Source organism: Limulus polyphemus, unplaced genomic scaffold (genome assembly GCF_000517525.1).
Source record: "Limulus polyphemus unplaced genomic scaffold, Limulus_polyphemus-2.1.2 Scaffold644, whole genome shotgun sequence".
In the NCBI taxonomy this organism is placed as follows: Eukaryota; Metazoa; Arthropoda; class Merostomata; order Xiphosura; family Limulidae; genus Limulus; species Limulus polyphemus.
In genome coordinates, this window is record NW_013666254.1 from 193,911 (window position 1) to 221,570 (window position 27,660).

The 27,660-nt window shown below is 33.8% G+C and overlaps 1 protein-coding gene across 5 annotated transcripts in view; it reads right to left on the minus strand.

Annotated features, from left to right (window-relative positions):
• Nucleotides 1–3,475: 3,475 nt before the first annotated feature.
• LOC106459655 (POU domain, class 3, transcription factor 4-like) overlaps nt 3,476–27,660 on the minus strand; it is a 49,955-nt gene continuing 25,770 nt past the window's right edge. The window contains exons 2-4 of one of the 5 annotated variants that reach the window (XM_022386185.1): nt 23,230–23,386; nt 15,701–15,880; nt 3,476–3,708 (exon numbers count right to left, since the gene is read on the minus strand). The gene's annotated coding sequence lies outside the window, so the exon portion shown is untranslated. Of the gene's footprint in view, nt 3,709–15,700; nt 15,881–17,394; nt 17,763–22,800; nt 22,918–23,229; nt 23,387–27,660 lie in introns of those variants that run through there. The other 4 variants (XM_022386186.1, XM_022386188.1, XM_022386187.1 and 1 more) reach the window with 4 other exon arrangements.

The window sequence follows — 27,660 nt, forward strand, 5'->3', positions numbered from 1 at the left end:
GTCTTATATAAATATGTAACACTGTGCTTGTCTTAAACTCTTTATCAGTCTTCTCTAAATGTGGATGATTATGCTTGTCTTAATACTTTATCAATCTCATATAAATACGTAACTCTGTACTTGTCTTAAACTCTTTATCAGTCTCTTCTAATCATGGATGATTATGCTTGTCTTAATACTTTATCAATCTCATATAAATACGTAACTCTGTACTTGTCTTAAACTCTTTATCAGTCTCTTCTAATCATGGATGATTATGCTTGTCTTAAACTCTTATAAGTAGTGATGGTGCCATTTCTACTATCTCGATTACTATTCTAAATATGGGTTATTAAGTGTTTCTTCAATTAATATCCGCCCTAAAAGTTACAGTGTTAAATACCAAAAGCAGTTCAGTTAAACCCGTAGTTGTCGTAGTCCAGTGAAGTTGACGATTTCTGTTGTAGGTTGAAAGCAGTTCAGTTAAACCCGTAGTTGTCGTAGTCCAGTGAAGCTGACGATTTCTGTTGTAAGTTGACTCGTGACTGACAGAAGATAGATTTCAATGCTATTTTCACACAATTCTGATTGGACAAATGTAATGGATCAATTCAGAAGAATGTGAATAAAATCGTCTGTACGTCTAGCATGATTTTGTTTTTACCAATATCAGGCCTAACGTTATCTAAGCTCTAAAGATGGTGTGATTCTTTAATTCCTATTAGTTTTTCCTCGCTAGCTCAGTGTTTGTATAACGGTGATGTTTATCAACGTTGAAACTTTTCTCTAAATACACGTTTATGTATTTCTTCAATCTCATCTGGTCATTTCTATATATAGATGATGGTTTGGTTTCAACCACCACCAATCCTCTCTAAACATAAAGGATTGTGTGTTTCATCTGTCCTTATCAATTTCATCTATAGCCTGTAATGGGCAAGCCTCTGTAAATACAGATAATTAATATTTTTTTGTTTTCTTAATATTTAGAAGTAGGATCTAAACATAGTAATGTATGTGTGCTATAACATTTTAGCATTTATCCATTAAGCTAATGACGTTCGCATGTTTCTTTAATCTTTATTTTTGAAATATTGTTTGTAGGTTTTATCAATCTTGTTTAAGTTAGATTAATTCTGTGTCTTAAAGACTGCTACTAGTATTCAGGTTACACATAAATTATGATTATTCTTCTAGTTTCTTATGTAATAAACCAATACTTTTGTAAACATATCAAATGTTATTTTTGTGTTTATTCAAGTCGAGTTCTTATCCTTTGCCTGTAAATCTTTTAAGTTTATGTTATAACATAAACATAACGCCCAGCATGTGGTAATAACAATGAATAATCCCTCTAGAGGGGCAAGTCCATAATTTCGAAGCACGTAGATATAGAATTACGAACCTCTGGTGAAAAAATGTGTAAGAGATAGTGAGAGAGGTATCTTGGAATAAGAGATACAACGTGTTATTTTGATATAACAAAGTTTTCTGATACATTGAACTTCTGTTTAAACGCAACAGACTTAGTATGGATAAACTATAAGCAATTTAGTTAAACATCAGTCTTTATTAAATTGCGCGTAGATCCATTGTGAGTATATTGGAATACAGATCGTGTGTTACCGACATTAAAAGAGATAAAGACTATTACATTAATAACATATCAATGTTTAGAGTTAATACTGAGTGTTAATCGCACTTCGCAAAAATAATGTTCCAGGTGCCATGGTTCCTGTAACTATTTCCTCCATCTTTGATGACGATAGTCTTATCGCCATATCTACTCACTATTGATTGACACCACAATTTCCATTGTAACAAGCTTCTGCAAAGACAAGCGAAGCCAATCTTGACAGGATTCTCCATAGGTCCTCCACTATTCGTGGATATGTCCAGCTTCTAAGACCACTTTTAAGTATAACAAAGGCACAAATGCCCAATAGAGAAATCAAAAGAGAACTTGACAGCTTGGTCGAAGGGACTGCTGTGACTCTAGTATATTCAACCATCTGTATCGTGAAATATAAACGTTGATTTCGGGATGTGGCTGGAAGTTTGTAACTTTTGTTTGTGAGCCTTCGACAACTTTAAATTCATGTTCATTATTTTGGTAAACAGAACCAAGAATATACCCATTCGGCATCATCGCAATGACATTTTTGGTCAAAGTTTTCTTTCTTCCTATAACATTTATTTTACATATGAGGGCGTAACTTCAGATTGTTTTGGGGTGTGGTTTCAGAGCCGTTGTTATCATAACTGTTCTGTTATGGAAGTTTGTTTTGTTTGTTTGTTTATTTTGTTGTTCGACAGAGAGTATTAAACGTTGGTTTTCTTTGGAATATTATTTAGCAGTCAAGCTGTGTGTATATGTTTCTACGGAAGGATCTGTGACATAAATCTTAATTTGAAAATCGCGGTGAACCACATATATGGATGCTAAATATGTCACTAGTGACTTGAATAATACTTATATAGTAGTAGATTAATTATATTAATGAAATAAATTGGCAAAAAAGTAAAATACATATTTTAGTGTTCATTTCGACTTTTATTTTTCAGGTATTACATTTCAACTTGATTTTGGAGCCAATTTCAGTTAAAATATAAATTCCAGTAACTGGTGATTATTAACAGACACTTCTTTACTGCTGAAGAAAACAAGATCGTCTTTAGAAATTACTAGTGGTTTATAAATTTTTGTTTTTCATGTTATTCACCAAAACGTTTTAATGTTTCGTGTTTTTTGCTATCATAAACACTCAGTAGAATGTTCTAACAGATCGATTTAAAGTAAGTTTATATTTTAAAGCATTTGAATTAACAGATGGGAAGCACTTACCTCAAACAGACGATAGGCGGTATTCTTAATTCCACTACTCCAGCCGGCAGAAGGTGCGTGCCACTTTTAGTATAAGGTGACACCGACGTCCTGAGTCATGCAGAAGGAGTGTGACACTTTTAGCGTAAGGTGGCACTGACATCCCTAGTCATGCAGAAGGTGCATGATACTTTTTGTGTAACGTGATACCGACATCGCGAATCATGCAGAAGGTGTGTGACACTTTTAGTGTACGGTGACACCGACGTCCTGAGTCTTGCAGAAGGAGTGTGACACTGACATCCCTATTCATGCAGAAGGTGCATGATACTTTTAGTGTAACGTGATACCGACATCGCGAATCATGCAGAAGGTGTGTGACACTTTTAGTGTACGGTGACACCGACGTCCTGAGTCATGCAGAAGGTGCATGATACTTTTAGTGTAACGTGATACCGACATCGCGAATCATGCAGAAGGTGTGTGACACTTTTAGTGTACGGTGACACCGGCATCCCTAGTCATTGATAACCTTTATAGGCGAGTGAAACAGAGACTAGATGGCGTAAATAATAAACATTTTGTAGAAATTTGCTACATCAACTGATAGCTCACCTTAAGTGGTTACTTTATCTACAGGGTGTCCATAAAGTCTGGAATCAATGTAAACATATTTTATTTAAAGACATAGATACAATATCTGTTTAAAATGCCCTCCGCCAAGTTCAAAACGTGTTTGTAAACGATACAGCATGATTGAGATATTGGATTTCTTTCCGGATGTTTGTTATTGGACTCCACAGCTATTTCTCTCAGTGTCCATCCTTGACCTCCACAAAACAGGATAATTTCAACGCTCTCTTGTAAGCTTAACGACATGATTATTACGTACGGGCAACACAAACCTGCAACAAAAAGAATAAAATATAAAATTAAGTAAAACATTTTTCAAATAAATTAAGTTTACATTGAGTCCAGACTTTATGGACACCCTATAGATTATCGCATATAACCGTGTCAGACAAGGTGGCTTCCTCTTAATTAAAAATATTTCATATATTTCAAGATTAGGTTTCCATTCTTCATTCCTCGTTCACTACGCCCCCTCCCATTTCTCAGCAGATGAGACATAATCTTTCTCAAGATAATCCTCTATAGTTATTATCACATTCAACTACATATTTCATCCATGAAGAACAGCAAAAGTGACGTAAAAAACTTTTAGTATTTCTGATTGGTTAAAAATAGAGACGCTCTGTATCCAAATAAACCTGTTAATAAAACTGTTCCTTGAATATAAGTTACCAGAATATTTCACATGTATACACATACATACAAGTTGTCCGAAAATCTGGAGCCATGGGCGAGTTGCAGATTTTTTTAAATTTCAGATTCATGACTGATTATAACGCTACCAAAGCAGGAGAAGGTCAAGTTAATCCTACTGTTAATCCAAGTTTGCTTCGAATTACAAAGACAGCACGTAGAACGCATTCTGTAAAATTCGTTGGAGTGCCTATGGTTCCATGCTTTTCGGACAACCTGTATACATACATAATATTATATATAAAATATTGTGGTATACTGCGTTTCAATTGCGAAACACGTGTTTCTCAACACTTTTGTGTGTTTAACTTTTACATATGTTCCATCACGTTTGAAAACTGAAGCCTACAACGTTCTAAATGTTTGTTTGCCTATTTCCCTACTCTTTGCACGTAGTCAGCCATGTGAAGATGTGTTTTCGAAAATAATATATAAAGAACGTTGAGTACTCAATCTGCTCTTATAAATCTGATTATTATAAAGTATGCTAAAGCTGAGTGCAGAGTTAAAGGTGTGGAAAGCGTATGTCTACTGCATCATGGGTGTACTTCCTTATATACCTCCACAAACAAGGTGTGTTGTAAGTGGTGAGAAGGTGTAATTTGATTTTACTTTTGTTGTTGTAATCTTATTTTTATGCGGGATTTTCCTAAATATGAGCATATATATATGTATATATATAAAACGTTTAAAACACATAGATACTAAAATATACAATATATATTCATATACATGTTTCAAGATTAACTTCATTATATCACACATAAGTTTATTAACACATTGTCAGGTTTAACATAAATTCATTAAGATCCCATACTATAAACTTTTTTTATATAACATTCTACGGTTATATTAAAATCTCTTATATAAAGGGGATTGTTACGTTTGATTTTACGTTACACTGCCCACGATTCATGTGCTGGAGCTACTGTATTCGTTCACTTGATTTCTGATATTAGTCTTCTTCCAAAACTTTAAACAGTGACGCTTCCTTTACACAAGGTATTCCATTTCTTGTAACTTTCAATGTCTACCTAAAAAGATTGTTTAAAGTACATTTAACACCGTTTCTATTTTTCCGATTTTGTTAATCTCCCTTTATTTATTGAAAGCTCAGACGTTTCGTTCTGTGCTCTGTTATTCTGTTGTTTCGGCTAACTCTACGGCTACTTATTTAAAGAATACAGCAACTAATAGCATGTTTTATAGGTTAAACTTTATCCTACATGTAACCCATTACCACTTAGTTGACAGAATGTTCTAACTGACAACTAGTTTTGGAAAAAGTAAAAGGTCATGTATGAATGGTCTAAATTATACATAGGCAACATTAAGCCAGTATAGTTCTTTTCCAACGTGCAATGACGAGTCAGAAGTATTATTTAAGGTCGAGCAAAAATAAGCGGAAATAGCCAAAAAGAAAAGCAACTTCAATCAAGAAAATTATCGTAGACTAGAAATGCTAAGGCCTGAGAAATGTTAACGCCTAGTAAATGGTTACAGTTTATATATCAATTATAAATTGCCAATCTTCATCGTTACATATTCTATAATAATTCAAACTAGCGGGGTATTCATGGAGATAATATTATAGCCTGATTGGTTATTACCATACTTGCAGAAAATAGAAATATATAAAAATTACTTACTTTTTTGTTTATTTCGAAAGTTATTCATTTTTAATTTACTCGTCTGTGAAGAGAGAGGCCTACCGAGTTCTTATTATCTTCACTAGTTATAGTTCATTTTTTATTAGCTGGAATGTTTTCCGGTTCACAAATATATCATGTAAAATATTCAATTGGTGCTGTATATATATATATATATATAGCACTGGCCAAAATACCTGTTTACCAGCGGTGGTTAACGCATTTTGGAAAGGATGATCAAATTAGACATACTAATACTGAAAGCCTTATATTCTAACGTTATTCATGCTCTGTGCTCTGTTTCACAAGCTTCTTAACTTTGGCCCTCGAGCGATGCTTTCATGACATCAGTCTTTTTCCGAGAACAGCTTTACCAATGTTGTTCTCCCTTATGCAACTTTCCACAAACTGGCTAATGTCTAAGACCTACGAGTGTAATTTAATACAAACCAAAGTTCTTTGGAGCTACATTGGAAGACTCGACAGGTTGTTAAAGGACAGGATTGCTGCGATTCTAGTTCTTTCGGCCATCTTTCTTCTGAAAATAGCGTACATTTCAAGGTGTGGAAAGAAGCTTCTAAGCTTTAGCCAGCTCCTCATTTTTGTTATCTTTATAAGTGTACCAACAGATGTGTCCAGGTCCAGCTTCACTTTAATGGCAGTTAGTGTTAGAACGTTTTCATTCGTATCCAGTGTTAAGATTGAGGCTCCATAAAGATAAAATTTGGGTTTCGGTTCTCTTGGCGAATACAATAGAAATAGTAACTTTGGGCTAAGGCAAACAAACAAACAAATTGTTCTCATATCTTTCATTTAGCAACTGAGAACATTGCTTTAGATTGACTTGAGAGTACATGTGTTTTCAGATTCCATTGTTGTCTTAAAAGTTACCTGTTTGAGTTTCTCCGCTTTCATACGGAATATTGATGACTTCTTTTTTTTAAATGTATCATTTGGCTTTATGCTGTTTAACAACCACTCTGTGACTTGAATTTTTCCAACCATAACTCTATCTTTGTAGGAAACTTGTAAGGAACCAAATATACAGATGATGAATATGTCACCCTTGGCGCCACATTTCTCTTCTGTAGCGAACTGTTACTGTATTAGCACGTGCAAAGCATTCTTATAGAGTGCGATTAACTCTCTCTGTTAGTACACGATTCAGATATTAATTTATGAGCTAATCTCCAACTTTAGATTATTAAATACAAATACAGATTTAAGACCATTAGATATAAGATTGTTTCCAGGTGAGTCAGCTGTAAGTTTAAAGATTTGCAACGCTAAATTCCGGGATTCCATTCCCTGCGGTAGACAGAATGCAGATAGCCTATTGTGTAGCTTCGCGCTAGAATCAAAGAAACGAAAGATCTAAGATGAGTGTATAAGTTAAATATTAACACAAATATTAACAGAGACAATGTTAATAGATTAGAAACAGATCAAAATTCGCGTTTTAAAAGCAAATATAAAATTAGACGGTTAAAATTAAATCCCAGATTAGCGTAAGAGCTAACTCATCCTTCTAGTTTATTAGATACAAAGTCAACGTTAATTTATTTAGCTACGAATCCAAAAAAAATACTGTATTAGAAACAGATTAAAGTTTTGTATATTAGTACAAAGCAAACTGATGTTAACTGATTAAATACAAATCAAACGCTGGTGAATTACAAATAGTTAAAACAATAGTAGATTAACTTCAAGAATAAATAAATTGGACAGCAAAATACACGTTTTAGAATTCATTTCAGCTGATATTTCGGTAATACACTTTAACTCCATTCTGAAAACAGTTTCTATTAAAAGTATAAGCGATATATCAGTAAATGACGATTATTAACACATTAAACACTGTTTACTCCCGAAGATGACAAGATCATCTGTCGACATTTCTAGGTCTTTATCGTTTCCTTTTTAATGTCATTTAACAATTTGTTTATGCCGCTTGTTTTTCAAGCTACCATAAACTCTCACCATAATGCTGTAACAGATCGATTTATAGTGAAGTTAATTTTAAAGCATTTGAGTCAAACAGATGGAAAGTACTTGAGTTACACAGGCACTAGGCGTTATCTGTAATTCCAATAGTTGAGTCGCATATGTTCTTGTTTTTTTGTATATGTATTTGTATTCACGGCAAAGTTACTAAAACTGTCTACAGCCATCTCTAATTTTGAATTACTGACTAAATGGAAGACAGGTAGTCAGTAGACCCACGCTAATGGATCGACAGTCACTCTTATAATGCATTCACAGCTTATAATGTGGGGAATATTTTATGGTATCACCAGCTCCGACATCCAGAGCTCTACCACAGGGCCTACCCGCGCCCTATTTTAGTCAACAGAAGTCGTGTAACACTGTTTGATATAAGTGACACCAAATGACACATTCCGAACTACTGATAACATCTGTGTGCGAGTAAAACATAGAAGAGATAAAATAGATAATAAAAACATTCATAGAATTTTCCTGCATCAACTGAAGTGCTCATGCTAACTAATCACTTTATCTAGATCACAATATATAACCGTGTCAGACAAGCTGGCTTCCTCTTAAATAAAAAATATTTCATTTATTTCAACATATGCTCCATTCCTCGTCCACAACCTCCCATTTCTCAGCCGACGAGACATAATCTTCATGAAGATAATCCTATGTAACTACATATGTAACATTTAACTACATATTTCAACCATGGTGAACAGGAAAAAAGTGCTGGATTCAAATAAGCTTTCTGTGTGTTAATAAAGCTGTTCAATGAGTTAATCCTAAATTATTATTATTTTGTTTTAAACTATGTATATAATGTTTATCTTGCTTTCTTAAACTATGTACATACTGTTTGTGTTGCTTTACTGCTTATTTCACTTGTGGATTTATTCATTACAGTAAGCAAAGACTTTATTTCAAGCGTGAAAGTATAGTTTTTGGCTGTTATCTGTTTTTAGTTTTTACATATATTCCATTACATTTGCATATGACTGAGATATTTGCACTACATATATACGCATATTTATATGTCGTTTCTACCATGCTGTTGATAAGAATTAAAGATATATATGTACACTGAATTTTCTTGTAAATCCCAGTAGAGTGTTCATATACTATGTCAGTGTTTAATCAATGCATGTAACCTTGTATATGGCCGAGTGCGGCCTGTAATTAGCATATCGGACAATGAATCCATGCTTCACGTCCTGTTACTACCCCCCCCCCCCAAATAACAACCTATGGGGATGTGAGTGCGTTATAAAAGTAACAGTCGAATCTCATTAATCAATTAGAGTAGCCCACGATTTAGCGTCGAGTGGTTTTGACTAGCTGCCTTTCTTCTATGCTAATTAGGGATAGCTAGAATAGGTACACCTCGAGTAACCTTCCGCGAAACTCAACAGCAAACAACAACTTTATATTTAAAATGATTAAGAATAACTATGTAATTTTTTTTAATCATACACCCAAATAATTTGATGAAACATATTTTTTGTAAAACCTACTCCAAAACCAAAGCTTAACAACAGCGACAAAACGCAGAACTGTATGAGAGATTCTGTTTAATGTCATAGCTAAAATACAACACACTGAGATTAGAATAGTCGGATTTAACAATGATTTAATAAAGATTTGCAGATCTTACAAATTGCACAGTAATTATATTTAAGAGGAAATGTGTGTGTGTGTTAAGGCCTAGAATGTTCTACACATCTGCTGTTTGTTTTTGTTTGCACTACTTGCATTCAGATATATGAAGGTGTCACTTCAACAATAATATATAAAGTTGTAGAGCAATGAGGGTCCACTCAATTGAGGAATGGTAACGGAAGTCACTCGAAACGCTATCTTCTAGTACTTTGCTTAAAATTATGTTGTTCTATCTCCTAATCACTTTTCGCAGAACCACAAATCCTGTAGAAACGATCTGGCTTTTCGTCAGATTGTTCAGATCATCTATATTTCTTTCTCACCACGAACACTCGCCTTATAAGTCCATAAGCAAAATTTTTAAACTCATCTGTATAAGGCGTGCGCAAATCGTCGAAAAGTACATCTTGAGTCTTTCCTGGCTCAGGATTACTATTACATAAAACAATCTACGCTTCTTTTGTCTTTAAACTGATATATTCTTTTCATTAGCCCCCAGGGGCAGAACAATAAGTCTGATGGCTTATAACGCTAAAAACCGGATTTCAATACCCGTGATGGGCACAGTACAGAAATCCCATTTGTGCTTAGCTACAAACAAACAAATCTTTCTTCTGAACTTCTGTACAGCATTTTATTATCACTATTTCTGAAATAATAGACAACAAACTTAATAACCATTAAATAAATAACATCATGTTAATTTAATAGCGGGATATTACATCATATATATATTTTTCTATTTTAATAGTCTTCAATTATAGATACAAATAATCTTTTTAGCTATTTAAATATTATAAGAATATGATGGATAACAGACTTTCTTAGACTAATATTTGCCCTAGATTCCCTATAGGCTGGAAATAATTACGCGATTCTTTTTATTGAGGCATAGCATTTCGTTACTCACGACCAACCTTATCCACGTGGAGGGCTTGAGTTACGGGGTCAAGATGTAGACATTCGAGAGGCAGTGGTGATAAGTAGCTTCGTGATTAACAAATTATCTCCGTGGTTTGTGATAGAAAAGGACTGCCGCGCTTCTTAGTGCGAGCTAATCTGATGCACTTCTGACAGAAGCGCACGTGCGGTCAGCGTAGGCCTAACTGAACCACGTGTGTGATTTATGTTTTGTATTCTATGAACACAAACAATGCTGTAGAAAGTTCTCTCTTTATAACGATTCCCACGTTTTCAGGGCATTGTGTCCCTCACATTTAAATCACGAACCTGCTATACCTGTATACTGGTAGTCATGCAGAGTTAACGGATGCGATAGGGATGGAGAAAATTTGAAACAATTGTAAAACACTTCAAATAAAAGAAGCGAAACAATAACATTCTTTTGACAGGACGTAATCAATTTAATGTCATAGCTGACCAATTCCTGTGAAGCATTTAATGCGTTTTTGATTATTATTGTTTACTGTTCTACTACAAAAAATTAATACTAGTGTCATAAGGAGTTTAGTAGGAAATTATCCAAAAACTATAAATATGTTAACAGCTAATACTACCTACTGTCCTACCTTGGAAAGTTAATACTTAGTTTAAAATAACATTCCAGCAAGTTCACCTAAACACAGTGAATCTGTTACCAGCTAATACTACCTACCGTCTTAGCTGAAAAGTTAATACATAGTGTTAAAATACGATTCACAGCAAATTCATTTAAAGACAGTGGATATGTTACCAGTTAACATTACCTACTGTCGTACCTGAAAAGTTAATACTTAGGGTTAAAATAATATTCACAGTAAATTCATCTAAACATAGTGACTATGTTACCAGTTAACATTACCTACTGTCCTACCTGAAAAGTTAATACTTAGGGTTAAAATAATATTCACAGTAAATTCATCTAAACATAGTGACTGTGTTACCAGTTAATATTACCTACTGTCCTATCTGAAAAGTTAATACTTAGGGTTAAAATAACATTCACAGTAAATTCATCTAAACATAGTGACTGTGTTACCAGTTAATATTACCTACTGTCCTACCTGAAAAGTTAATACTTAGGGTTAAAATAACATTCACAGTAAATTCACCTAAACATAGTGACTGTGTTACCAGTTAAACGCCTACTTTCCAAACTGAAGAGGAGTGTACTAATGTTGATTGAAATCAGATTTATAGAAAATTTGTTTGTTACTTGTTAAGGTATAAATTTTTGGAAGATGTTTCAATATTTATTTGGATGAAGAGTTTCTGCGTAGTATAAAAAACCGCCAAATTATAGAAACAACTCGCTTCTTTAAGTCTCAATATTTTTATAATAGTGATATATACATAGGGGTGTTTGTTGTGGATTAATGGGTACGTCTGCTACTTAAAAGTTATCGTAAACCAAAGACGATTGAAATAAAACCATGAATATGAATGAATACACTTGTTGAGCGCAGATTAAAATGTACACAGTTTTGAAAACCAGATTGAAATATATTAAACGAGTCTTGGAAACTGATTTAATAATACGGCTTAGCCGCAATGGCTCTTCCAAAAATAATATTAGGAATATGATATATTTTAACGGTTTGTTATATTCATTTATTATAGCTTTCATGGTACCATTCCAGGCTCATGATATTAGAAGGGTTGATTAGGTGAATAAGATCTAGCTAAAGGATAATTAATTTTATTAACTTAAATAATGTTTATATTATTAGTAGTAATTTTTTATTGAGTGGTTTTATAAAGATTAGACTTTTATAGCCTTCATAATAATTATAGCTTCAATTAATAATTTACAAGTTACAATTTAAGATCTGGTCTATAGATATGGAACTATTGTGTTAATAAACAATATAAAATGACAAATTTAAAGGGAAAGATTCAATTTAGTAGCAATTGAAAGAACATTTTCAAAATACAATGGCTTTCTGATATCTTGTTCATCTCTTTTGATAAGGCAGTTGAAGATACAGTAAATTATCTGCAACAACAGACAGGAAGATCTGGTAATAAGTTGCAAGCAAACGGTAAATCATCCTTCTGGCTTTATTCCAATAGTCGCGAGTGCTCGTCGCTGTCACAACTTTCCTGATAAATTTATGCAATAAAAAGGTTTATTAAAAATCGTCTTCTAAAGTTCGTCAACTGTTTTATGTGAAGTTCTGAAAAAAAAATACTGTTAAATAAATTATGGGGAATGATATATGATATTAGAAATGGATTTAGCAAAGATCAAAACACAACGCGCATTTGGAATTAGAAACTGTTTCCCTATTCTTTAGGATTTTGATGTTTACTCACTTTTGTTGTCCTGTAATGTAACAGCAGAATTAAGTTTTCACAGTATCGTATAAAGAGGTTGAAAGACAGAGAGTTTTATTTGTTTCAGATTTTCACGCAAAGCTATACAAAAACTATTCGTAATTTTGAACTGGGAGACCACAGGGAAAGCAGCTTGGTAACAGCACCCACCACCAAGATTTGGGCTACTCTTGTCTAACTGCAAGGGGACGCAACCGTAACTGTCATGTTTACAGTCCTGTACGTTAACCACTGGGTCGCGCTTGACCCAGATAAACAGATATAAAAAGTAACAAACAATAATACAGGCAAATGGATAGTCATTTACAAAGAATCAGATAAATATAGTAAGATGAGTAGAGAGAGACACATACCCAGGCAGAGAGAAGAGCATATAGATTTCGAGAAACACAGTGCACCAGAAAGATATAAATAAAGACAGATAAACAGAGTATCAGATGGAGATAACTAGAGAAATGACTAAACTTGTAAAGCCCCAAAATGCATATAATAAACATGCATAGAAGCTATTTTATGACGTCCACTGGCGCACCCAGTTTCGAGACACTGTCCAGCGCCTCTAACTTCCTCCCTAATAGATCACGTTCGACTGACAGTTCCCCCTGGCGTGTTAATGTTGAAATAAGGCGAGACAAGCAAATTCGTTTATATTGTGACTGCATATGCCTTTTCTCTCTCTCTCTCTCGCTGAGCTAGTATCTGCCGGGGGGGGGGGGTTATTGAATGTCGGAGTTGACAGATGGGTGACGATGTAATTGACAGAGTAAGACCTGCCCTGAATGATCTGTAGAGCTACCAAAGAAGCATCGTAACCCAAGGCTACGTTGTGAGCAGACAGACTGTCAGGTAGATAGTGCTGACAAATGGCCATTCAAAAGACAAAATAACGTAACTGATATGAAAGTTTTTTAATCACGTTAAATCTTCTGAAGAAACATTCCCATACACTAAATATATTGCAAATTGGACAAAAAAGGCACGATTGGAGAGGAAAATGACGAGTCGCTAACAAAAGGCCAGACATTCATATTAATATGCATAGAAGTGAATGCATATCAAATTCGAACTAATTACAACAGAAGAATGTTTGCACACTAAATTTCTCAGTAATTAATGTTAGAATTATTTTCGAAACGTGTATCGTGGTAAAATGTTCTATATTAAATTAATCTGGCCAATCGGAAGCGAGAAAAATACTTTTATTGAGAATCGAATGAAAACGTTCGTACGTTTTTAAAATAAATTTTATATATAGGACTCAGACTACCATATAAAACTCTTGGATTCAAAATAAATCTACTGATTATAAATAACATTCATAGCTTAAAGCCCCATCCCCAGTGGTTCAGCGGTAAGTATGCACACTTAAGACGCTAAACACTTTGTAGCTTTGTGCTTAACAACAATCAAATGGTAGAGTAAAATTTGTTTTATCATCCAGCAAAAATAATTTTCGCGAGGTGGAAAAATATAAACAGATGAACAAAACTTCATTGCCAGTTAAACTATTTTCATAAGCTATGCTTTGTTTTCTTTGAAACGCTATATCAAACAAACAAAAATATATGATATTTCGTATTGTGTGTTATTTTACACCCCCCCCCTTCACAAACCCCTAAATACTGTTTCAAAAGAATGCAGCTGTGGCCATCAACAAAGGTTCATTAGAATGAACACGATATCGGTGTGCAAGAGATATATATATATATACATTCTCAATCAGGCCAGTAGGCGATGTTAGTAGCAGGTTGAAATTATACTTGCAAGTGATTGTGTTTTGAAAACCTAGTTTTGGATATCGATGAAAGGAAGGATGTAAGAAATAAAGAATAAGCAAGCAAAAGAAAGAACAGATGAAAGAAAGAAAAACAAAGAAAGAGCAGCAGGAGAGGAAACAGGACCTGACACCTACGTGTAATTTGTTGTTTATAAGACGAAGGAAAAACGATCGTCTTTTCGTGAACAATGAGCCCTTCGATGACGATCCCGTCGCATGCACTGAAGAAATCCACTCCGCCCTAAACGAAGTTTCCATGTCAAAGAATGAGGATACGAGGTTGTTTAACCCTATTTTCCAACATCCTAAAACTGATCCACCCTTTCATAGTTAGGTGGTTTCCTGTCAGAGCCTAACTAAAGCCACCCTAGGTCACTCAGGTCAGTTCGTTTTGAAAGGACTTTATGATAGATAATAAGTTGGAATGTAGCTGCTACAGTCCTTGTGTGTATTGCATAATTTTCAGATCGAAGCACATGTACTGTATCAAGTCAAGTTCGTGCTTATGAAATTATTTACGATTACATATACATACATACATACATATAAACACAAAGGCAGTGTTTTCAAAACAACTTATAAATAACTCTATGAGTAACAATTATTTTCAATTATACACTCTATATACGCCAAAAATGTAGAGATATACAGACCTTCAAGTAAATAACAATGTACATTATAGGTAAACCTTAACATTATATACAAAATATTTTATAAATTTAGTCTTTCAGGATTATGCATAGATCAATCCACAAGTCATATATGGTTGAAATGTATCAAGTTAAAGCACATAATAAACTTTGTGAACATAATGTTTCATGTATTGAATACGAATGTAAAAAAACGAGACCACTAATTTATATCTGCGTATAACATGATTTCTAGAACGAAATTTAAACGTTAAACATGATTTACAGGACGAAACTTAAATGCTAACAAGACTTACAAGACGAAACTTAAATGTTAACAGAGCACATTGTGATTTTATCTACAGATTCATGGTGAAAACTATAAGAACACTTTACATAACCCACTTCTAAACAAGTTCTGAATATGTCCCAGCAACGTATACAATAACGGCTACTAACAGTAGTACTTAATAACAATTGGTTAGAGGTATCAAAAACTATATCTCTCAAACCAATTGAATCTTCGCTTCATTTTATTTGAAAAAATAAATCCACAGTAAACTTACATTGGCTGGAGAACACACCATACCTGAGAATAAACTGAATATTTCTCATCCCCAATTATAATCTCCATATAGCTTCTCCTTGACACCTGTAAGGGACGTTATTTTTAATTGGCTTTTCTACCGGTTGTCGACCAGTAAATACATTATATGATGATGGTGCTCAACGTCATTAGAAGTATGACTGATATGCAAGCAGGACGTAGCTGAATGTAAAAAATATATATATACAAACAAACAAAACAAATACATTATAAGTTACATATGCAAATAAAAACACATTAATTATGTAACATTTGACGGAACAGGAAAAAGAGACACTCTGTCCTTGACATAATGAGTACATTTTACCATAATATTTGTATAGACTAATTTAGGATTATAAGCAACTTAGACTTTAGGTTAAAGACACATATAATGTCTCTCCTATATGATATCGATGTATTGGAGTTTTGATATATATATTTATATATATATATAAACCAATCAATGTAAACACTGTTACATATTGGATTTGCATTTTAATATAGTACACACATATTATCTGATCCTCTAATAACGTAATACTACAGGTAATATTTACTTCATTTACCAATATTCAAAACATTATAGGTAATAACTAAAATCAATTTTGTAGATAAAGAACTCAATATGTGTGTGCGTGTATGTTGGTCTGTTGATATTTAGAATTATACGCAATATATCCTGTACGTTTAAAGACGTTTACAAATAATGTTGAGATAACGTGTACATTTTTCATAATTAAGGAATTCATACGGTTTCTCTGAATTATACTTCCCTAAAAGTTATATGCCATTCAACAAAATACAATTCTACATACTTTCATTGTATGCTATGTGTTCACATATTCCACATTTAACCAATAACTGAACTTTCATAATATTTAGTGAGCTGAAGATGGGAGCATTTTTCAATGCCATATGGGTTTTCCAGAATAGACAAAAAAACAAAACATTTTGTATACATACATACATATTGGTGTGAAATAAGAAGAGGCAACAGTTATAACAATTGTTTCATATTCCACTTTAGGTAATTTTAGAATTGAACTTAAAACTAAACTACGAGGACAATGAACGATGGAAAATCCTGTTTGTTTTACGTTTCGAAGGCTCACATTGCTCAAGTTGACCACTCTTCTTGCCTCTGAGCCGCATATTGAGACAGCAAATGCGAACGAGGGCTAAATATGAGCACAACGTTGTACTTGTGAAAGCTAATAGCTAATTTTAATACGATGTTTCTTCTTCCATTTAAGCATTTCTGCTAGAAGAACGCAGTAGATCAAGTTTAATTTGGGAGTAAAGTTTGTAAATTCAATTTGGAGTAATTTTTGTTTTGGGGTGAATTTTTCTTTTTGAATTCACATTTCATATTTTAAGCGTTGTTTTTTTTTTCAGCGCAAACCTACACAATGGACTAATTTTCGTTCTGTCCACCAAGTAGAATCGAACCCTGTATTTTAACGTTCACTTACCGCTGACCCACAGGGGGGATATATTTTAGGTGAGCTATCAGTATTTCATTGCTTTAGTATCAAACTTCATTTAAGTCTATCTGTCTTTCTCTCTACCTATCTATCTATCCATCCATCATCCATCTGACTATCTATGAGACATACCATAAATGTTAAAAATACAATTCAAGCTAGTTTTTTCATTCATCATTTCACATACAAAGAACTAAAGCTGTAATTTTGGATTATCCCCATTGTGTTATGTGAAACAGACTGAAAGATAAATATTATAAAACCTTTACAGTATAACGGTAAAAGCGAAAGACATTACGTTGATATACCGCTCCCGAATGGTTCAGAGGTAAGTTAGTAGGCTTATAATCCAAAAAAATGTGGGTTTCGATACCCGTGATTGTCACAGCACTGATAACCTACTGTGTAGCTTGGCGGTTAACAACAAACAAAGAAAAAATAAGATATCAACAAGCATTAATATATATTTACTGCATTATTTAAATGGTATTTAATTCGAATACTCATCTCAAGACATGTTGGTGAAAATTGCCTGTCTGACCACCTGACCACGCATTCATTCTTCACTCTCGATGAAACTAGAAAATTGGGTTATAATGATAGTTTCTTGTACATAAAAAAAATCTAGGTGACACCACCTGCAGCGATGAGCTACAAACACGGAAATTAGAAATGTAAAACATAGTAACCCATAATAAGTTCACTAGAAGTAGCTCAGTAAAAAGAAAAGATTACACCAATAGCCATATAGTTTAAGAACTACAAGATAGAGAGAAGGAAAACCAAGAGACACTTACCGGAATTCCAAGTACAGTGTTTCAAAAAGGCGTTACGGCTCCCAAACGACGCTCCTCCATAAACTCTACTTTGCCAGTTGACCAGGCCCTCTAAATACAGGACTAGGCTCCTCGAACTATGTGATTTGTGATCTCATTTGGCCAAGCTGAGCATTAGCAATTACGTAATGACACCGTAGAGTCTTGCTCAGAATCTCTCCGACCGGTATTTTGGGCCGGAGATTATAATGTTTGTTAATGGGCTGCATTGTAAGGCGAACTAAGGTCAGTTTAAACTAGGGTTTAAGTTTATTACAACATTATTGTTCAAGCCAGTCTTGTTCGTGTTTTTTCATATCAAATAAAAAAACTCGTGGACCATTGTTATTCTCTCAAGGTTGGGTTGTGTTTTACATCCTATTTTTTTTTTCTTTCTTTGCTACAAACGAGCATGAGATTTGCGTGTAGATTGGGAGACATCGTACAACGAATCAAAAGTTTAAGCACATCTTAATTTGGGGCATTTTCAATCATTAGCAGTTGTTAAGAATAAACTACTTGGCGTTTCTGTACTTTTGAAAACAAACCTTCCACATTTTAAAGAGGGTGGTGTCCACGAAAGGGACACAATAGCTTCATGGATTAAAACACAGGTTTCGTTGGGACTTGACGTAACATATAGTAAAAGTTGTCTTTACCGTCATCTTTGTAATTCTATCTCTTCATCACGGGTTACAAAAAAAAAACTGAAAGATCGCTTTTAGATAACTATAATTGTAGGTTTTTCCGGGGTTCGAGGGTTAGGGCTACAACAGATGTGATAGTATCTCTTTTGATTACAATTGTATGAACAATGTAAGTGCAGAGGGTAATACATATGATTTATTTAAAGTAGTAAATGAACCCTTTGCCTTGTCAAACCCTCTTCTAGGTATAGATCAAATGTATCTTGCCATGCTAGAGTAATTCCTGAAATTATTTGCAATTGTTTATGAAAAATGTTTTATTTTTGTTATTACAGATTTTGTAAAAGTGAAAGTATTCGAATAAAACGATTATACAGTTAAATGATTTACTTCACCAACGTTTCGCTGAAGCCGTAAATGTTGAAATATGTATTGATAAAGTTTGCAGATATTGTGTTATTTTTTACTTCACCAACGTTTCGCTGAAGCCGTAAATGTTGAAATATGTATTGATAAAGTTTGCAGATATTGTGTTATTTTTTACTTCACCAACGTTTCACTGAAGCCGTAAATGTTGAAATATGTATTGATAAAGTTTGCGGATATTGTGTTAATTTTTACTTCCCCAACGTTTCACTGAAGCCGTAAATGTTGAAATATGTATTGATAAAGTTTGCAGATATTGTGTTATTTTTTACTTCCCCAGCGTTTCACTGAAGCCGTAAATGTTGAAATATGTATTGATAAAGTTTGCAGATATTGTGTTATTTTTTACTTCATCAACGTTTCACTGAAGCCGTAAATGTTGAAATATGTATTGATAAAGTTTGCAGATATTGTGTTATTTTTTACTTCACCAACGTTTCACTGAAGCCGTAAATGTTGAAATATGTATTGATAAAGTTTGCAGATATTGTGTTATTTTTTACTTCACCAACGTTTCACTGAAGCCGTAAATGTTGAAATATGTATTGATAAAGTTTGCAGATATTATGTCATTTTTTACTTCATCAACGTTTCACTGAAGCCGTAAATGTTGAAATGTGTATTGATAAAGTTTGCAGATATTGTGTTATTTTTACGCGTTACTTCAATAATTAATAATAAATTTTAAATATCTTCCCTGAAAAACCTTTTCAGAAACCTCTTCAATACTCCGCAGTTATTTACCATATCCTTGCTAGAAACCACCTTCACAGTCTCTCTGAAACCTAATAAATCCGCGGTACACACTCTGGGTGCATAAGTAGAGTAAGTAATAATACTACTACTAATAATACTCAGCAAACAGTAAATAATTATCCTACCAATAAGACTCTACAAATGCAATGACAGAAAAACAATACAGTAGGTAGTTGGGTTGAGGCTTATTTACGCTACTAAGTGGTCTCATCACTTACGCTATGTGTAGACTTAAAGCAAATGAGGAGGGTTCCAAGTGGAAATCTTCTCAACGGTAGCCTCAAGTACAACAGTGTTAACATCAATTTCCTCTTGTAACACAGACGGTCAGAGGAGATGAAATCTACAGGCAGTTAATTCCTTCATTTATTCGTTACTGTTGCAGAACTGTCCCAAACAAAGTTCGAGTTTGACAAGCCTCTGATTTACACTCTTTTTTTCTTTTTTTCGAACCCTTAGAAGAAGTTTGCAACCAGTTTTTAGCGGTAGGGCACCGCGAACATTCTCTCTTTCTACGGCCCTGGTTGACGCTCGTGTTTTTGGATGAAGGCACGCGGTCTTTAGCCACACCTGAGCGCCGTATCTTTCTTAAATTACCTGGAGGCATCTTGAGAGGTGAGACGCCGCATAGTTATGACTCTGGTATGTAACACAAAATCCAAATCGAAACACGAACTACAAGTAGAAAGTTCGCATAAACAAGTGTAGAAAAAAGTCATATGCACCAAAGTGAATGGACAACATATTCTAATTAAAATTCAGTTCTTAACCAGTTGTTTTATTCTTACTGTAATTTCGTCATTTTTTTTTAAGTAGTGATTTATAATAGACTAATACAACTTCAAGTACATAACATCATAAAGAAATCCTGCCAATTCAAACCATAAATACATAAGTTAGAAATGGAAATAAAATTACATTACAAACCATTTTCATAACTTTTTAACGACGTTTATTAAAATATTAATTTTTATGATAAAAAGGATGGAAAATTACATCTCTAACGTTAGGTAAAAATGAAGTAAATAACTTTTATTTACTCGTACTCCTGTAAGTTTGTAACTATTTTATGTTAATGATGGTAACATCAATTGTTTTTCACAGGTAAAAACCTAAAATTGTACTTTTCTAATAAAGCTTAAATCTAAGAAAAAAAAATTATATTAAGGACACTGTACTTAGATCAAGTATCATATAATCAATGTAATAACTGATGATTTGAGTGGTGATAAGTTTTATGTTTTTGTTCCTCTGTTCATGTAGTGTTGACATATTGAAACCTTTTAAATATTTTGCACTATATGATGATGGCATGCGAATGTGGATTATAACTCTTATATTTTTCTTCTCCCTTTTGATTCATGTTAATGTGGTGAAACTTTTTACTTAGTTTCAAAAGGTAAGTTGAAATACACTTAACAACTGCCATTAAGGTAAATATTTTTCGTTAGCTCCACATGTGTAACTTTTATACTGAAACGAAACATCATTGTCATTGTTTGAGTAAAAATGAAACGATGTGAAATGTAAGAAGCATCAAGCTAAGAAATAAACGTTTTATTTTCAAACGTTACTTCATGCAACGCCACATGTTCAGGTTGACCTTGTTTGGTAGAAACGTAATAAAAATTTTAAGCATGTTAAAGTTCAGGGTTTGACTTGCCACGCCCTTACTCTTGGAATCTTGACACATGTACTGAAATATTTCTATAGGTTCTGAAGAGGTAGTTCAGTCCACTTCTGAGATAAATATGCAAACATCTCGGTAAAAATGTAGGGAATTAAGCCTTGTCAACATGTGCTTGTGTGATGATACCCTTAAGTATAATTACGTTTGACTTGGAAATTATATACATAGTTCCAAGAAGAGAAAAAAAAACAATGAAGTACAAGTTTAAGGCATAGAATAGTGTAGTATTTTAAACGTCCAATTACAAAACTATTCCAGTGAGGTAAGACATAGCGATGTACCAGTGTAAGGCGTAAAATGGCATAGTACTTTATCAACTAATAAACTGCTATAGAGAGTTAAAGCTCAGGGGTATATCAGTACCAGACACTGAATAGTAATTTTTTACAAGCCTATTTTATTCGTCTTAGGGTTCTGTTGTTGTTGTTATTGTTTGTAAGTCTATAGAGTGCTGTTGTTGTTGCTTGTAAGTCTGTAGAGTTCTGTTGTTGTTTGTAAGTCTATTCTTCTAATTCTTTAAGATTAGTGTTATGTATATGTTAGTAGTGTTGGTTATAACACTATAATTTTTTACAAGCCTATTTTATTCGTCTTAGGGTTCTGTTGTTGTTGTTATTGTTTGTAAGTCTATAGAGTGCTGTTGTTGTTGTTGTTGCTTGTAAGTCTGTAGAGTTCTGTTGTTGTTTGTAAGTCTATTCTTCTAATTCTTTAAGATTAGTGTTATGTATATGTTAGTAGTGTTGGTTATAACACCTTTCTGTTAAATTCCTTCAATAATATTGCATCATTTCTGGTATAGTGAATGTTCGCTCTGTTTTGAATTTCACGCAAAACTACTTTAGCAGTGATAGACTAGTCAACACCAACCACCACCAACTGTTAGGGTACTCTTTTACCAACGAATAGTTGGATTGACCGTCATATTATAACACACCTACGGCTGACAGAACGAGCATGTTCGGTAACGGAGATTCGAACCCGCAACCCGCAGATTGCGAATCGAGCGTCTTAACTACCTGCTCATACTAAGCCTTGTTGATTTGGGTAGAAAAGTTCTGTCCTTTGTATTATTAAAGTAAATAAAAAAATAAAAACCATTGAGTTTGTTTTTTTTTGTTTTTTTTTAATTATGCACAAAGCTACACAAGGGCTATCTGTGCTCTGCCCACCACGGGTATCGAAAACCATTGAGAGGCACACATAAAAAATAACTCATTATATATTCCTAAAGTTTTCAAGAAATTAAAATAATTAACTTGTATGTTACAGAAGTAAAAACAAAAACAAATTGTTTGTTTGTTTTAGAGCAAAGCCACATTGAGCTATCTACCGTCCCCACCACGGGGAATCGAACCCCGGATTTTAGTATTGTGAGTCCGCAAAGTTACCGCCGTCCCATCTGAGGATGAGGAAAAAAAAATAAAGTAAAAAGTTTAATCTTATTTTTAATTCTTCAAAAGTATAGAATAATTTTTTTTATTGTTCTTCGAAAAACAATCAAAACATTTTTGGATCTATAATAACATCTATAAATTCAGCATGCATCGTAAAGCGCTTCTCTGTATTTTGATTTCGACCAACATGAAATAATTAGCGTATAGATGTGAAAAAATGATGAATTAAAAAAAAGAGAACGAATAAAAGAAAAAAGAGAGATAAAAAAAAAGAATAAAAGAAATTCTTCACAGTTAACCAAGAGAGGTAAACGTACCTTTGTCAACAAGACAATCTGGTCATTTATCAGACATAGCTGACACGGACGGAACGAAGCTGTCGTCACGTTAGACTGGTTCCCGGTTGTGTACATGTTCTTGTGTCACAAAGACAGTCATCGTGTGACCAAACTCGATTTATACTCCAAATATGGTCTGTCACCGAAAAAAAGTGAGAAAAGTGGTACGTCTAGTATTAAACAGGTACGATTATACTAAATTGGTCCACTCCTTCTTCCCACAATAGCCTAAGTTTGTTTGTTTTTGTTATATTTTTTTGTTTAGCTTGTTTTGTTTGATTCACATTATCAGAGCCTGCCTACCTGGTCAAAAAAATAAAATAAAAAATAAATCAATTTCGAAACGACACGAAATTTACTGAGACCAATTCTAGTACATGAACTGGTCTATCGATTTGGCAATAAGCATATAATCTAACAATACGGGTCTATTTTTGTAACAGAACTTTCCCAGTAAGGTAATTAAAACCATCTAAAGTTCGTTATATACATTGATAAGTTTTATATTCTACTTAACAGCCGTCCTAAAGGTGGGATCTTTGGGTTCAATTCTCGAAACATGGTATTTTTACACAATAGCGGAAACTAAATGTTACAAGTATACGTAGGGATCACTCTAAACCAGCCCTTCAAATAAATAATTCTGATTATCTAAAGTTACAAATGTGAGTCAAGTTATTTCAAGTAACTTAACAAATACCTATTTACATTAATACTCATTGCAATAACATTTCTTCAGCGATTGGTTTTGTAGTGTTAACGATAATACCTCTATAATGATTGTTTTCATAAATAATGGATAACTTAGTATCTCCACGGAGATTGCATGGGTCCTTAGAGTATGGCTACCATAGTTTCTGAACGATGCCTGATTACTTTAAAAATATCATAGTAGTTGCTCGAAGAAAGAAAGTGATAACCCACCATGTTATTAGCTATTTAGAAAGTAAACATTACAGCTATTCATGAAGGGTCAGCTAATATAAAAAATAATATTAGTCCTATTTTCACTGATTGCCTACTTACAAATATATGATAATTGGTTTGTTTGTTTTGAATTTCGCGCAAAGCTAAACGAGGGCTATCTGCGCTAGCCGTCCCTACTTTAGCAGTGAAAGACTAGAGGGAAGGCAACTAGTCATCACCACCCACCCCAAGTCTTGGGCTACTCTTTCACAAACAAATAGTAGGATTAAGCGTCACATTATAACGCCCCCACAGCTAAAAGGGGCGAACATGTTTGATGGGACGGGGATTCGAACCCATGATCCTCAGATTGCGAGTCGAGCGCCCTAACATACCCTAAATTCCCTCAATATGTCCTTGGTTCCCTAGAAAATTCATACCATTGTCCTTTATATTATTGGTTACTTAGAAAGAGGGCACAGTAATCCCTCTGAAAAGATCGATAACCTAGAAATTGAAAATAGTTTACATCTACAGTCATTGATTATTTAATAAGTGAACTATGTAGTATCTCCCTCTCTCTCTCCATTGTTGGTTACTTTTGAAAACTACAGTCGGTCTTCAGTTCCACAGCTATCTTTAGAGTGAACACCGCAATTTTCTTGTTTATTTATCACAAAATAAAAAAAATATCTTTCTTTTTCCAGTGGTAATTAGGTTTTTGAGAAAGTGAGCATTTTATACAGACATAGATTATTTCAAATGTGGATACTAGCCACTCTAGAATCATGAGTAATTATTGAAATAAGAAACAAAGTAGATTCCTTACAATTATTGTTTTTTTAAAATATGAACCCCACATATTCCCTCTATAGTAATCATTTCAAGTATGAGAAGCTCAGTCCCCCTATAGTCGTTAATTATATCAAGAATGAACACTATAGTTTCCCTATAATCATTTTTGTTCAAAAAGTAAACACTGAAACCTACCTATAGTTATTGCTTATTTCCCAAGTGAACAATGTAGTCTCTCTACATGATCATTGACTATTCAAAGAGTCAATACCTTAGTTTCTTGCAGTCATTGTTTACTTAAGATTGAATACCTTAGTTTCCTGTAGTCATTTGATATTCAGAGTGAACACTATGCCCTCCCCCAGTTTAACACAATATATATTTAACAATATATCTTTTTAATATTAATATATGAATTATATAATTTATATTAATGGCATGCATTCTCTGTAATATTGTTTTGACACGTGAGCCCTCGAGTTATCAGAAAGCTATCATTAAGATTAGTACAATCATTTTTAAAAAATTCTTAAGAAAAAACAGAATTTTAATTACTAAACGATACCTATTTAAAAGCAAAAATATCTTGTAAAGCCAAGCCAGTCATGGTCTAGTTTCAAGTTATCAATTTTCCACACGATATTATTCAACAGAAATAACAAACATTCACCTCATCTAAAGCGTTCCACTCACCCCATACTTTTTAACCATAAACTATCTGGCAAAAGTACTTAACATTCCATCTCTCGCACGTCGGTTTCTTCATCTCACACTTCGATTAAAACATTAAAAAATTACCTACAGACTTGTTTTTGTTTGTTTGTTTTCATTTGAGACAAAACTTCGCCAACTGGCTTCATCGGGGCTGATAGTATAAAAATTCTTGTACTACTAGCACTGGCGAAACGTTAGCTAAATAAAAAATTATTTCATTATTGTCTGGAGAGTAAAGATCGTTTGTTTGTAACTTTATTGCCAAAATGTTCAATATGTTTATTGCTTTGTTCAAGTGCAAAGCTACACGCTGTATTTGCCAAAGGAATTGAAACCTATATTTTTAGAGTTATAAACCATTTTAACAAGCGATTACTATCTAATTTAATCGAAATATTTTAGCTACTGCACAGAATATAATCACTAATACTATTAATAACTAAATTTTCCATCAAGTATTATAAACATTGCATGTTTTGACTTCTTTTTTTCTCGCAACAACAACAGTTAAATCATTCAAAAAGTTATTTTATATATTTGAATATTTTAATAACAGTAGTCTTAAGGGTTTGAGTTTGATTCTCTACCGGAGCACGGACATATCTATGTTTCACGAACATTCAACTCTTTTCTCACCTTGAGACCGCAATCTGAGGGTCACGGGTTTGAATTCCTGCCCCACCAAACATGTTCGCCCTTTCAGCCGTGGGGGCGTTATAATTTGACGGTCAATTCCACTATTCGTTGGTAAAAGAGTAGCCCAAGAGTTGGCGATGTGTGGTGATGACTATTTGCTTTCCCTCTAGTCTTTCGCTGCTAAATTAGGGACGGATAGTCCAGACAGCCCTCGTGTAGCTATGCGCGAAATTTAAAACAAACCAAACCACCTTGAGACGCTGTACTACATCTCTGTGTCACTTATTGATATTGATCACAATATATTACTCTAAAGAAATGAAAATGATTTCTTTAACAAACAGAACCTTGTACCACGATTATAAATTTAAGTACGTTTCTGTGTGAACGTAATAACGTTGAAAGGTCTTGAATACTACAGTGAAAGTTGGCATGATTAGAAAACACGATAACTTTTAAACTTAGTTTCAAATATTAAAGGGCCCGGCATGGCCAGGTGGTTAAGGCACTCCACTCGCAATCTGAGGTCGCGGGTTCAAGAGTTGGCGGTGGGTGGTGATGACTAGCTGCCTTCCCTCTAGTCTTACACTGCTAAATTAGGGACGGCTAGCGCAGATAGCCCTCGTGTAGCTTTGCGCGAAATTCAAAAACATACAAACAAGAAACAAACAAATATTAAAGTCACTTGTCGACGATCAAGAACAAAATTTGAAAATATGAATTTCACACTTTCACTACACTCATCCAATTTAAAAACAGCACTATAAAATAAGACGTCGATCATATAATGAGTTTTATATTTTCCAACTTGTTATAAATTATAGAGTTATAGGTTTCTAAACACTGAACATTTTGTCCACAAACATGATACCAATGTTTCGAATGCATGTTAAAACGTATACATTAATTACTACGTTATATTTGTCCAACTTACGATGAGTCACTTCAATAAAGAATCGAGCCAGGCGTAATCTAGTGTTTAGGATGCTCGGACTGCGAATGCAAAGGTTTACAGTTCGCGGATCGTTATCATAAAAGCGCTTTCTGCGCTTTAATTCAATAAAGTAGTTATAACAGTGACGGTCAAATCTCGCTATTCGACCAACAGATAGTATACAGCACTCACTGCCAAATATCGGTCTGTTCCCTTGCCTCTTGTTTATCTATCAGTTCAAAGAAATGAACAGACCGATATTTGGCAGTGAGTGCTGTATACTATCTGCCTTGCCTCTTGTTTATCTATCAGTTCAAAGAAATGAACAGACCGATATTTGGCAGTGAGTGCTGTATACTATCTGCCTTGCCTCTTGTTTATCTATCAGTTCAAAGAAAGGAACAGACCGATAATTGGCAGGGAGG